This window comes from Belonocnema kinseyi, chromosome 5 (assembly GCF_010883055.1).
Source record: "Belonocnema kinseyi isolate 2016_QV_RU_SX_M_011 chromosome 5, B_treatae_v1, whole genome shotgun sequence".
NCBI classification, from domain to species: domain Eukaryota; kingdom Metazoa; phylum Arthropoda; class Insecta; order Hymenoptera; family Cynipidae; genus Belonocnema; species Belonocnema kinseyi.
The window spans coordinates 45,180,624-45,186,167 of record NC_046661.1 but is presented as its reverse complement, the minus strand read 5'-3'; positions in this window follow the sequence as shown (position 1 = coordinate 45,186,167).

Below are 5,544 nucleotides of genomic sequence, written 5' to 3'. Positions count from 1 at the left end.
ATAATTTAATATAGTAAAATACAATAATTCGTTTCAAACCCTAGAGTCTTCTTTAATCAGCCTGGAATGAAAGAGCACGTTTTTAGGGGTCGTCCATTTACCATTGGGACAAATTTTTATCACTTAGCCTGCCCCTTCCCCCTTGTTGAAAACTTGGACATTTTACGACCACCCTCACTCTTCTGTCCACGTGGAATTATTTCACATTTTATGAAAATTTGGATATTCGTGGTATTCAAGAGCAACAAAGCCAAAAGGAGAGGTGAATTCGCGGAAAATTCGGGTTTTCTTGAAAAAAAAGCTTATTGATACAAGAAGAAATGAAGTCTAAACAAAAAGTAGTGCAAGGTTTCTATTTTCTCATGTTGGTTCTGAAAAGATATCCGCAGGGCTACGGAGAACATGCGTCGCCGTAGATTTTGGCTTCGAAACGCTAGCTCACAGTTTGTGACACTTGATAAACAGAAACTAGCACTGTTCTAAAAAGTCAGAGTCAACATGTAACAGGTTATTCAAGTTGGAAAGTCATCTGACAACTTAATTTTTTTAATGACTTGAAAAAAATTATTTTTCACTATAAGCATCTGTGGTTTTAAAATTTTCATCATAGAAGCCCTGCCAGGTCTAGGCCAGGTCAGATCTTCCAGGAAGAGCTTAAAACTGCTGATCTTGTCTAGTTAACCAGTGCCAAACCTGGGCCAGACCAGTCTATCAAGGTGATAGATAAGCGAGCCAAACTAGCGCCAGACCTGAGCCAGGTCAGATCTTCCAAGCTATACGGTCTAAGTAAATCTAGGCCTGGACCAGACCTTTAATCAGACTGCCAGGAAATTTTTTCACACGGAACAGAGTAAAGTCAAACAAAATTTTCGCTCTCTTCAAATCAGCTAAATGGAAAATTCACGCATAGACACATACTGGGATATGTACTGGGGTGAAGTGTTGTTGAATTGAGACCAAAAAAGTTTGATCAAAGAAATTTATTCGGATTCGAGAAAATGGATGTGGAAGTAGATAGTCAAGCTTGGTTGCGGGTAGCGATACAAGATTTAATTTTTATTATAAAAATAAAATAAAATCAAACTTACAAAATAGTAAGTTTCTCAATATGAGTGAATAAGTTTGATGTAAGTAATTTAGCCAATTCCAAGAAAATACACTGAGAATGTAGAGATTAAAATTGTATGAGTTTTCAAAATCGGCTTTAGATAGGGTAAAAACAGCAATTCTTGTCCCCTCCCCACATTGTTGGCAACGCTCCTTCCGATATTATGAAATAATAAAGGAATAGAGATAAATAGAAATTTAAAAAAACGGTTAATTTTGCAGGCATTTTTGCCTAATCATATGTATTCATCTTAAGCTAAATAATAACGTCTGTTTTCTACCATTAAAAACTTCAGCATTGTTTCCAGGAGGCCAAAAATTTTCAGGTTTACTAAAGAAAATGTTTAGATAATTGTAGTTTTCAATTTACCCCTAAAAACGTATAAATAATAGAAGTTATTATTTTCTTTACAGCAGATTTCGAGAAACTGTTAAAATTGTTATAAGAAAAATAACAAAGCTTTAACTATAATTTATTTAATAAATAATATGGGGTGCTAATGAATTTTCAATCTTAAGCACTGTGTGCAATTCTTGGCACCCCTCTGCAAACAATTGGGTTGTATGTTCTTGCAGTAATTTCTATCCCTGCTAATCGGATGAAGTATTGTTATGTTCGTTTGTTGTTTTGTAAAAGTTAGATGGAAAGACCGAAGCAAAGAAAAAAAACAATACTTTTAACCAAATTATTAGAGCTGTACTTAGAGGAATTAGGTAAATAATTATATTTAGAGATGTATGTTATTTAGTAATAAGAGTAAATTCGCAACTCAGCGATCTAGACTTAACCACAAATCAGTCTAATGTATCATTAACAAATAGTCTGTCTAACAAAATTACTGCCTGATTTATATTCAGAAAAAGAATCTTCGGATGTAATCTTCAACACTTCTTAAAATGTATGAAATAATAATAATAAGGTTTATTTTAATAGTGTCGTGAGAGCAGAAGTGATTTTAATCAGTTTTCAGGTAAGCATGTAATTAATGAAACATTCCACGAACCTACAGATTTCAGGTGCAAAGCAATTTTACCATAACATGTACAAGAACCTCCTTTAAAATGTGTAAATTACGGAAGCCCAAGAAGATATAAATAGAAAGAGTTAGTAAACAAACAGACTTTCAACTAAAAAAAATCAATCTTTGAATATTGACGATCTTATTATTTCTCCTCAAGGAATTTTAAAAAAAATTAAAAGCCAAACATACTAACAACAAAGAAAATCAGTTTTCGAAAAATACCGAATCTATTAATTCTACTGAGGCAGTCAAGAGTAGCCGAGGATCATCACCTAGGAATTTGAACCAAACAAATGCTGATAATTAAGTCATTTAAGCCAGATTATTTGTTTATAAATGAAAAATAATTGATAAAAAATATTTTTTCCCTATTAACTTCTTATATACTATTAAAGTTTAAGTTAATCTGATTTCTTCAACATTTCCTCTTCAAATGACTGGGGTGTCAATAATTGGGTCTACCCCTACCAATAATTACGTCAACCCTGCCAAGAATTGCATTTTTAGACTGAAAAGCTAATTTTAATGATTTTTTCCGTTTTTAATATATATTGAAGTAAATAAAGATTAGAATTTGATACCATATTATATTAGCACTGTATGTATTAGTATTACATTTATCACACATACAATTGTTGAAATTAATTTCATTTTCAAAGCCTGAAGTTCGCTTTAACCTGCCAACAACTGGGTAATTTATCCTAGCGATTAAAAAACAAATTCTTAGTTCTTTCCAAAAATAACTTTACAAAAAACTTTACCAAAGTGGCGCCCAAAAAAGGCATGAAAACGAAGAAAAATAGAAGATGTTGAATGAAGCAAAAGAAAAGTGAACGTACATATATAATTAAAAGTATGTCATAAGGACAAACGCAGAATTTCGCCGAAAGCGGGTGCTAATCTGAAAAACTGCACCCGATCCCAGTTTCAGCCATAACCACATCTCACTACCGTGAGACAGGTGGTAACAGTCTGTGACGGAATCAATACGCATATTTTTGACACGCAGAGATGCTTTTCGGGCTATTAACCAGTGACAGCTTGGCACTTCTAAGAGCGCTGATAATAAGGACGATTAGTTTAACAGAACATCTCAGGTACAATCGTCGCAACTCCCTTTTGATATATCTATACTTCTCTTTCTTTTCATTCTCCTTGGCTTTGATATTTTTGTCAGCTGGTGCCGAAAAGTCGATAATGAACATCGTTCGCTTCTCGAAGTCAAGGAGAACTATATCGGGCCACGAGTGTGCAACTGAAAAAATGGTCCAGAATATAAAGTTCAAGTATATGCGGCACTTCTCATTCTCCACGATTGACTCCATTTCCTTACGAGCGTTTAGCAGAGCAATATTAAGGATAATGCCTTAAACTTACAGAGATGGTAATAAATCCCTCTTTGTGCCGCATTGTGCCTTTATATGTTGGTCGTTCCCACTTGAGTTAGATAACTGGATAGTATGTGTGCTAGATGCTCCAGGTGTGCATGGCACCTCCTGCAGCTACTATCAGGAATGTCTTGGCTTAAACTGTGACAACGGTATTTTAAGGTGGAATAGACACTGTCTTGGCATGCCAAAATGAAACGCTCCGTGCCCGACTTCGATTCGCGTGACATAGGGAAAGCAAAAGTAGGGCCGGCACTCAAGCTGAAGGGGCCCTGGGACAAAAACAAAATGGGGCCCCCTTTTTTAATTAATTCTATGACGTTAATTTTAATAATCTTCAAAAGGACAGAAGTAAATTTTTCCACAAATAAAAAAAATGAATGTGTATATTCAGGGCGGACACGCTGGGGCTTACCAAAAAGTATGTCCAGGGATGGTCCCGAAAAAATTAACTCCCAAGCGGAGGTGTGAAAACCGTGCCGAAAGCTGAATGGCACCTGGGTGAGATGTCTAGAACGGTGACTCTGGGATACCGGGCGACCTCTAAGAGTAAGCAACCTTATCCTTGCAGGCAGGGTTCTACAAGGATAGAAGAACCCCTTTACCTAGCTTCACGCGGAAAGAATACCGGTAACACCAAACATCGTTTTAGTAATTTCGGTTTAAAGCAATAGAACGCGCAGGGCTCTGGAAAATGGGTCGGCCAACAATTCCGACCACTCTAGAGCCGGGGAATCCAATGAAGATAGAGTCAATGCGATGGATCGGCGGAATCTCAGGACATTTAGGTGGACGAAGCGACAAAATCACGATTAGCTAGAGTACTAAGATGCTAGGGTGGCCCCTGAAAGAGAGAGAGCTACATGGTACGACAGCATGCTCTGTGGTGCGAGAAACACCCAGAACGATCGCACATTTCACACCAACGTCTGCGAAACCATGCCGATCTACTTAAAAAATGGGCTATTTAAGCGAAGTGCCTACTTTACCACAGCCAGAACAAGCCGGCGACAGAGAAAGAGAGGTGACACTAAGGCCAACCGCGGGCAGGTATACAGTAAGACCGATACTTTATGACCCGGAGAAACATCAACACCCATGTTTCTCTCAAGCCTGAAGATCTGGCTGAAATGGATGACGAGCTTCGTGGACATTTTTCTGAAGATTCCGACCTCATGACTATCAATTGTTGGGTGTATAATGCTGCGATAGCTTTGGCCGATGAGAACCGTAAAACAAAACCAACGGTTGATCATAACACCAAAATACGCCTGCATCATCTCGCAATAAAGATAGACTGGACAAGACAGTAGGCGTCCCGCATTCAATGTGTGATTGACTACCTAACATCTGGCAGGAATTTTACCGTCAAGATTCGAAAGTTCGCGCGCGAACTCCGGATCCGTGATCACACACTAAACAAATCAAAGCTGCTTACCATCAGGCAGCATATTATTAAGAGAATACGGATACTATCTGGCGCTAAGAAGTCTAGAACGGAGAGAGAGGTGGGTCAGAGAAAACCAACAGTTTCTCTCTGACTCATCTCGACTCTTCTAAGACCCTCCAGTTACTGTGGACGATCCGCCCAAACCAAAGGAGGTCGAAGTATTTTGGAGAGAAGTATACGAAGTGCAGAATAAAATGGACGAATGCTTAGAAAATATAAATAGCTTTAAGGAGCTGTGTGATGCCCTCATAACACCTGATGAAGAATGCCCACTCATCACTACCTAACGGTATGGACTCCGGGACTAGATAGTATCAAGGCCTTCTAGTGAAAGAAGTTTCCTTCAAACCAAAAGCATCTGGCCTGTATTTTCACCTTATATTTAAAGTCGGGAGAGTCGATTTCCAAGCTTTCCCAGAGTCACCGTTTTAGACACATCACCCAGGTGCCATTCAGCTTTCGGCACGATTTTCACAGCTCCGCTTGGGGTTTAATTCCTTCAGGGCAATCCTTGGGCAATTGTCCGCCACTGCCGATTAATTTTTGTAACCATATTCAGCAGAAACCCTTGGTACAG